Below are 9,504 nucleotides of genomic sequence, written 5' to 3' on the forward strand. Positions count from 1 at the left end.
ACATGGGCAAATCAGGTGGAACAGAGATAAACAAGCAGCCCACCAAGTATTCTGGCCCAATGCTTTAAAAGTGGTAACTAGCATGCTGAATTGCACCTGAAACCTATTGAAAGTCAAAGCAGCCCACACAGCAGTGGTGTTACCTGAGCATAACATGGTGCACCCAAAATGTTTTGGATAAGCTGCAGCTTCCAAATGCTTAAAAATGGCATCCCTGTGTAGACTTCACTGCAACAGTCCATCTGGGAAGTGACTAAAATGATTCAGGCATGAGTGACCATTAGCAGAATCTCTCAATCTAATAGGCACAACCTATGCACAACATGGATTTAGGCAAAGGACCCCTTGGCCCTGCCCCACCCGGTCTAGGAGAATGGTACTACTACACCTGGAGTTAACAAAAGACACTCTCCAGAAATGAGGGTGGGGGAGTGGGCAGGAGAGATCATTAAATCCTATTTCTTACTCTGTACAAAAGGTTGAGTCCAAGCCTGTTCCATCTCATCTAGTGAGCTACCAGATACTAAATGACCTAGATTAGAGTTATATAATTGAGTCTCATCAGCATACTATTGTTGTGGGGAAAATAGGAGGAGTATGGATATGTTCTCTGCCTAGAGTTATTTGTAAAAATAATAAAGAATAAAAATAAACGAACAAACAAATACTGATAACACTTAATCCCTTGTCAACAGATGATCTCATAGCTTCATATGGATTAAATAGGAAAGGGTAAAAAATGGCTCATGGCCCAATTTCTTCCCCCTCCCAACACCCATTAGAACCCGCCTCAAAGGAAGGCAGCACACCACATCCCAAAACTCCTAAACCAATTAGAAGGATATCAAGATCAACAGTATCAAAAGCTGCTGAAAGATCAAGAATAACTAGACACCATTCTCATCCTGGCTTGCTAAAAATCAACCACAAGTATGATTAAGGGTGTACAAATACTGTTTCTCTGCTCCTTACCCAAGTGGGAGCCAGGCACCCAATAGAAGGCATTGACTGGCTATCTGGGCAGCCATAAAAGTGGAGTAACAAGTCGTTTTGCCACATGGTAATCCCTAATAAATATTCATACCTTTGCCCAATTGGATTCAATTTTCATCTTCCTCTAGTGATGCTCAAATATCTTTTGCTGCTATAGACAGCAAGGTTGATAATACACACCAGGTCAGCCCTCTCACAGCCTTATCACAGATTGACTTTGCATTTGGGTGTAGCATCTGGAACTCTGCTCCAATGACCAGGCCTTGGAACCAAGTACAGAGGCTGGAATGTGGCATCAATACTAAGGATAAGGTCACATTCTCTGAGAGCACACTTTCTTTTCCTATCATAAATCTCCATGCTTGCCATCACCATATCACTGCCTGCACACTTACCCCTAATTATTCCCAATTTTTGACCCCCTTATCCAAGTCACCCACTAGAAACCATGCTCCACTACAGTGATGGACCAATTCAAACACCAAGAAAGCTTCTGCAAAGCATTCAATCAACAAGCCATATAATCCCCTTCCTATCCACCCATCACACACATAAGAGTTCAGCAATAACCATGAAGAAGAAATCCAAGAACTACTAAGTAAATATCAACTCAGTCCTGGGACAGATGAGGTGTGAAACAAACTCAAGGTGAACTCAGTTTGATTCTGTTTTGTGTAAAGGGAGACAGAGGGATATTCTGGGAGTCTTTCAAAAATCTGTTATTATAACAATAAAGTAAAGCTCCTAACCAGATATCACCTTCACCATTGATCCTTGATATGTGTAAATCAGTTTTACCAACTCGGAACCTGCAAGTCACCACTTAATCTTGATGTCATGTTTAAAAGAGACTGAGAGAGAGGGATGTGTCTATGCATCTTCTCCCAAGCCAAGATGTTGATCTAAGCCAGGGGTGTCAAACTGCCGGCCCACAGGCTGGAGCGTCACGGAGAAACCGCGCCCATCCCATTTTCGGCAATGGGAAAAAGTTCCGAGAGACGTCGCAAGTTTGACATGCCTGATCTAAGCTATAAAGTAATAGACCTTATTTTACTGCCTATCCCATACTGGGAAACCTGACAGGTTTATCTAATTACAGCCTAGATGCCATAACCTTTGCCCCAAAGGCATATCAAGAACTCTGAAAAATTAATTTAGGTGCACTTAGAAAATGGTTGTAAGTGCCCTTACAAAATAGCTTTCTTGATTAAGTCACAAAAGATGCACTTACCCCAAAGCAAGTTGAGCCTTTCTTTATTAATATTTCATTTATCTAGGCCAGGGGTAGGCAACCTCGGCTCTTTTATGACTCATAGACTTCAACTCCCAGAATTCCTGAGTCAACTGACTCAGGAATTCTGGGAGCTGAAGTCCATGAGTCATAAAAGAGCCGAGGTTGCCTACCCCTACCATCATAGAACTAAACACTAGACTACAGAGGTTTGGAGGGCCTGTTGAAAATTAAGACAGTGCTGGACACCATAGCTTTTCTTTTGACATTTAAAATATTCTTTTTTTAAAAAAAAGGAAGTACTCCAACATGATTCATTAATCTCAACAATAATGCTCCATAATTTGCTAATCCAAATAACATCACAATATATTCAAACTTCCATATCTTATATTGAAGGCAGGCAGTGAGATACTCAAGTCCTTCTTTTATCTGACTGAGATTGTAAACATTCTTCAGGTCTAAAGATGCAGATGTTCTGCAGCTTGTCTGATAGGTCTGCTATTCAGAGGAAACAGATAATGATCCCAGATCATGTTCTTATTGGTATGCACTTTTTCATTTCTTTGCAACGAAAAAGATTGGAACAGAGGCTGGGGACTTAGGGGGAAATCTTAAAGAGAGATTTAGCAAACCATCAAAGTATTCCTTTAAAATACTAAGCTCTTTGGTATAATGCAGGGGTAGGCAACCTTGGCTTTTTTATGACTCGTGGACTTCAACTCCCACAATTCCTGAGCCAGCATGGCTGGCTCAGGAATTCTGGGAGTTGAAGTCCACGAGTCATAAAAGAGCCAAGGTTGCCTAACCCTGGTATAATGTAATAATGTCTCTTGCCTGGGGTTTTTGCTCCAGGTTTCAGTTCAATTGTGCAATCAAAGTCCCTATGAGGTGGAAGTGCAGTGGCCTCCTTCTGCTCTCCAAAGACATCCGCAAAATCAGAATTCTTAGTAGGTATTCTACATACTCTGGCTGGATGGTCACTATAAGCACCAAGTTTGCGCTCAATGGAGAGGGAAATGAGATTGCTCGTCACACAATCCAGTCATGGTTTATGGAGCTGAAATCAAGAAGAGAACTAGCACCACAGGTACTTGCAAGGAAGCCGTTACATACAAGGCCAAGAATTCCATGTCAATTGCCAGCTGCACTAGAGCAGTGAATTGCAAAATAGGACCCACCTTCAAAGTCTAGCTGTCTATAGTCTCTTCTTCTACAAATCTTGGTAGTTTTGCTGCAATTTATGCACCACCTCTACATCTATAAAGCTTGTGATGAGATGAAAGCTTTTATTTCTACCTTATACCCCAATTCTAAGATTATAGTGACAGGAGTAAGAAAAAATTCTTCTTACCCCCTTCGTCTTGAGCTCTCTTTTATTTGCTGGCTGGTTCCCTCCAGTGAGCTCTCATGATGGAGTCTAGTGGTGTTCCTCTGTTTAGCACCTGTGGATGAGAGTACGTACTTGCTGGCGGGTTGTTCAGATGCTCTAGTTCCCACTCTTGGTTTTCTCACCATGTTGGTCCTGACAATATGCCCTGAAACTCCAAGTAAAAACAGAAGCACAGATCTCTTTGCCTTTCCCTATTTCCTCCTCTGAGATGGTCTTATTGAGAGCTCCAATTTGCATTGGCTCCCCCATCCATGTCCAGAAATGCGACCGTTAGAAACCTTAGACTGACAACCTGTAGGCATCTCAGCACTTGGATGACAAGTGCCATTTCGTTCCATCCACCATCCAGGGCTAACTATTTAAAATCTGAAACGAACAAGCTTACTTTCCTGTTGCTCTGTTTGAGTTTCCAAATCTCCCAACTGACTGTGATTTCTGAATGGGAATGCAGAAAGTGTTTCTAAATCTCCTGACAAAAATTCTGGGAGTTATCCAATATCAGGTCATTGCCTTCTATCATTGGAATGGCCCATTTCACAGCCAACCCCTTCAGCAAATTCAATAAAAAGGTCACACTAATGTGATCTATTCAAAATTCTGCTGCTCTGCTGTGAGAACATTTTACACTGAACCAGAAGGATTTAGTTGGTCTACATCTCCTCTGTATTTCTCTGGTAAGCTTCCACAGAGTGCACCAGCACTGGCTCCACTGCGACTGCTGGATAACTTGTTGCAACAACTGCACTACAGCAGCTTGTAAATTATTGGCTGCAAGTCCACCTACTGACAGTGCTGGAGTAAGAATGCTGCTAGCCGCTGTGGAGTTTATTGGCACACTTTTGGATCTGTAATCATGCTTGAAAATTTTCCTGGTTCTTACTAAGAAATAAATGTTCGGCAAGATTGATTTCAGGCTCAAGCCCAAGGACAACGCAGCAAAATCCTGACTGAATCTAATCTTTTATTTGCTTACACCTAATGGACAGAATCTTGCCAATTTAAAGCTGTAACTTTCTAATACTACATATATCCTGAAAGAATCTAGGGTGCGGCTACCTGAACCTGTTCTCCTCCTCCCCCTCAATCCATCTTGGCAACTCATAGTCTCTCAATCTGGGCCCTTTCTGGAAAAGCTCATATTGCCAAAACATCTTCCCACAGCTTCTCACAGGGTGCAAGTGTAAAATATAGGTGTATATTTTACACTTGCACCCTGCCCTGCATGGCAGCAGCCACTCCTGACCCTGCTGCATTCATGCTGCATAACTTGATGGCCAGCCTGCTTATGAGCTTTCTGGGACTTGCTTAATGACACACTTAATAACAGCAATGGGAAGCAGCAATGTGGTCATATTATGTCAATCTTTACATGACCGCATTGCTTAGTGACAGAAATCCACTCCCAATTATTATTGTAAACTGAAGACTACCTGTTCCCGGAAAATGGGACAGAGATAGAAGCTGAGATTGTTTCTAGTATGGTAACTGCCCTGCTACTCAACAGCCCTGGATGAGATCCTTGAGTTATCTTGCTGCTGCTATTGGAAAAACTGAAATTTGGTTTTGGGAGACTAGAACTTCTATGCCTGGGTCAACTAGAGATTTCAGAGCCTGCATAACAACTATGGGCTTGTCTCAGATAATTTCAGCCCCAAATCACAAATGTGGGCATGTGCTAGAACTCCTTTTTAATCTAGAGTAGATCAAAAATAATTTGAATATAAAACCAGATTAGAAAAAAAATCTGGTTCAAAAAGAGTAACTGTGAGAGGGACCTGGCAGTGCTAGTGGATGATCACTTAAATGTGAACTAGCAGCTTGCCACAGCAGCCCAAAAAGCTAATATACTCCTTGGTTGTATAAAAAGAGGCATAGAATCAAAATTAAATGAAGTATTAGTACCACTTTATAAAATCTTAGTAAGGCCACACCTGGAATACTGCATCCAGTTTTGGTCACAATATTACAAAAAAAGATGCTGAGACTTTGGAAAAAATGCAGAGAAGAGCAACTAGGCCTAAAGCCCAAAAATATGAAGAACAGTTGCAATTTGTCTCAAATTGTATATGGTCTCCTGCTTGGGCAGGGGGCTGGACTAAAAGACCTTCCTTCCAGCATTATTCTGATTGAATAGACATAGTTCCTAATGTTCATGGTCTGTTTCTGTTGCTCCCCTCTGGGAGGAGTTACAAAGTATTTATAGCAGAACTACTAGATTCTGTAACAGCTTTGTTCCTTATACCATCCATCCTGTAAATTTGCAGGATTCTTCCCCCCCCGCGCCATGTATGTGTATACATTCAAACTAGACTATGATGTTTCTCCGTGTCATATATGTTTTTGTGAGTATATGCATAATAGTAATTATATTCCTAGCTTCCATGGTACACAAATGTATCACGCACATCTAAATGCAAGGAGAACATTTGCAATGTACCTTCTACTAGTAAGATCCAACAATGAGGTTTCTACATTTTATGACAATTAAATTGCTACTATTGTCATATACATGCATATACCAAATATATGGTTACTGAATCTACAGGTGTTAACAACGTCCTGTTAAGCAGGGGAAGGAGAGACATTAGAGTGTTCAAAACTTCAATTATCACAAGCACAAATAATTGTTTTAACATATCTAAGCAGATAGTATATCACAATGATTGTGTGCAAAGAGAAGTAGACTTCTGAAGCATTTCTTAAAGGGATATGGGCCCCTATCGAACTCCAGTGGAAGTTGTTACACACAGAAAGTACCATGTTTTTTTGAATTATGTAGTCACAGCATTCAAATTCAATATTTCCAGCACTTATAGCTTCAGTTGTAAAATCCACTCCATTTCAGCGGTGATAAAAACTGAAAAATTATCCCAATATAGTTATGGATTTTGTTTAAAAATGTGTAATACAGGCATGTATTAAAGTTTAGAAAGTTTAGAAATTTGGTAACGCCAGGCGTTACCAAATTTCTAAACTAGGCCCTGATAGAAAGGCAGAAAAGAAAGAAGTTTTTTCTTATTAAGTGCTATATTTAAGACATTATACTACAATATAGAAACAATTTAAATTTCTTTTTAAGCAAGCACATGAGAGAAGGGAACCACTCACTTTTTGACCCCAGACTATTTATTAATAATCTATGGGTTTAAATTATAACATAGAGGGAGACAGAAGACAGAAAATGACTTTCAATGCAATCACATCAGGAGTATGCCTTAAGATTTGGCAGCGTTTCCGCCAATCCTTTTATCCCTTGGTCCAAAAAGTCTTTAGCCTCTGGAGACACCAAGTTAGGGAAAACTGCATTATGGCTTGCTCCTGTGATAGAACTGAGATTTCCCAAGATATTAACTGCAAACTTTTGTACAGCAGTTTATATTTCTGTAACTACTCAATCCCTTGTTTGGTATAAGCACACAGAGAAGTGTGACTGTCTTCAAAAGCCACTCCCCTCTATGTATAAACCTACAAGAAACTTAAAGAGGCAAATAACTAAACAGCTGCATGACGACATCCAAACTGTATTGACTTTTTTTTCCCCCTCGTTTTCGATTCAACGTTATTAAAGTTGGAGAAGAGTTCGAGGCAACCCGAATCCGCTGCCACAACTAACAAAAGAGAAGGATTTTCTACCATCTTCAACGCGCTGCTGAAGAGCACGCGTAAAACTCTCCCGCGCCCGCTCAGCCCAATCAACAGAGGGCCCTAAAAAAAGGGTCGTGTCATCACAAACATACACTGCATCACAAAAGACGCCAGGATCACCCTGCGTGCAACTGTGTTCGGCTTCTGCTTGTTGGGAAAAATAAGCGAGAAACCCACCCCCACCCCCCCACTCGCGCGTGATGAAACTTCAGCAAGCCCCCAAATCGGGGCGATTTTCAGCCGAGGCGCTGCGGAAAGAATTTTGCGACAAAGCTCGCGGGAACCCTATCCACGCAGGGTTACGACGACCCGCCTAAGTCACAAAACGAAGACGGAAAGGCGAAAACAGGCAGCCAAAGTCAAACGAAAGTTACTTTATTGAGCGTGGGGGGGGGGGTGGAAAGAGTTGGGAGAAAACAGCCCTGCCACCCCCCCGCCGCACCGCCCCGGTTTTTTTTTTTAACCGTGCACAACCTGAACGTGCAAACAATCTCCTGCGCTTGCAAAGACCCACAAGAGAAGAGAAGAATCAACGGGGAAGGGGGTGGGGGGGAGAAGAGGCAACAAAATCACGCCCTGGAAAGCAATAAGATTCCCCGCCTCTCCCCACGACCGGGGCTCAAAGAATAACACGTACGCTCAATCAGAGCTCAACTCCGGAAAGAAGCCTAGGCTTTCTGACCGCGACCCCAAAGCCCTGGGTGGGAAGGAAAAAAACCCTTACCGAAAAGGGAGAGAGAGTCCCAGACCAGACGAAGGACCGCAGGGCGGCTCAGCCAGAAGCCATAATCGAGCCCACCCTCCGTCCGTCAGCGATCCAGCCGAGAGCTGCAGAAATCCCACCCCCGTTTGCGTGCCGGCTCGCGTATAGGCACAGAGGATCAAGCGGATGGCGTGGATTGGCTTTCTCAGCCTGTCACTCACAAACTGGACGGTGTTTGCGCACGGCTGGTCGCACGTGACGACTACTGGGGAGGGGTGGGGCTTGAGGGAAGCAGCCACCTCCTGAAGGTTAAGGAGACAAGGAAGATGCAGATGTGTGGAAGGTGGGTAGGCGATTAAGGTTAATTGCGGGTGACTTGGAATTTGTTGTTTCCTCTGTGTCAGAATTTAATTCTGGACTACAATGATAATGAACGTGATTTTTTTTTCTACTGACGGCAATGGTGGCACTTAGACATTGGGCTAAGTGTAGTTTAATCCTAACTTACGGAGTAAAATATAATTGGTAGAATTCATGCAACATATTAAAACTATAAACTGAAGTTGACAAGCGAGATTAGTGAGTGTGCTGGCTGTACTTACACAGCATGCACATCTATGATTGAATCACGTTTCATTGAGTTCAGGGTTCCCTTAATATATAAACAAACCATAGAGGCTGGTTTTGGACAATATTATCAGGCTAAGACATACTTGGTTTTATTAAATAATGACATATATCATTAAGTGATGAGTCGTATTTATTAAATAATAATTAGCTGTATTAAAACATTAAAAATTATCCATAGATTGTGAAATGACTTAGTTCGTATTGCACTAAATCAGTGATGGCGAACCTTTTAGAGACCAAGTGCCTAAACTGCAACCCAAAACCCACTTATGTATCATCGGGTGCTGGGTGGGCATGGCCCATTGGATGGGCATGGCTTCGGTGGTAACAGTAGACTGGGTGGGACTAAAAAATTCAATCAATCAATTCCAACTTTGCGAGATCTTTTTCCCCCCCTGCAAGAAGTTGAAATTGATTGATTGATTGAACCTCTTTTTTGCACAACACAGTGGAGGCCTAAAGCGAAAAGGTTTTATAAAACCTAGCTGAAAGCCTAGGACTTGGGCGATGGTGCGCGTGCCCACAGAGAGGGCTCTACGTGCCACCTGTGGCACGCATGCCATAGGTTCACCACCACGGCACTAAATCATAGCAAGGATTCTGCATATGGCATCACACACTCCCAAATAATATACTGTAATTGTGTCATATAATGTTCTGTATTAATACGGTAAACAACTTAAGAATTTTAACAGTATGCCTTGAACAAATAGGGATTATTATTTTCATCTTCATTATTAAGAACCCCCCCTCCCAGGATATCAAAGATTATAGGGTCATGCTTTTATATGTGAAAGAATGATATACCTTCCATTAAACAATTCCTTCATTTTGTCACAAACTGGGGATTGAAGTACTACAAGTTTGATGAGCATCAGATGGTCAGGGCATTGGAGATAATAAAATTCA

At 42.0% G+C, this 9,504-nt stretch overlaps 1 protein-coding gene across 4 annotated transcripts in view; it reads right to left on the minus strand.

Moving 5' to 3' along the window:
- RNF13 (ring finger protein 13) overlaps positions 1–8,088 on the minus strand; it is a gene marked incomplete at both ends in the record, with an annotated part of 49,939 nt that extends 41,851 nt beyond the window's left edge. For all 4 annotated transcript variants that reach the window (XM_083364430.1, XM_083364428.1, XM_083364429.1 and 1 more), the window contains one exon: positions 7,987–8,088. The remainder of the gene's footprint in view (positions 1–7,986) is intronic.
- Positions 8,089–9,504: the final 1,416 nt, after the last annotated feature.

This window comes from Vipera ursinii, assembly GCF_947247035.1.
Source record: "Vipera ursinii genome assembly, chromosome: 5".
Taxonomy (NCBI): Eukaryota; Metazoa; Chordata; class Lepidosauria; order Squamata; family Viperidae; genus Vipera; species Vipera ursinii.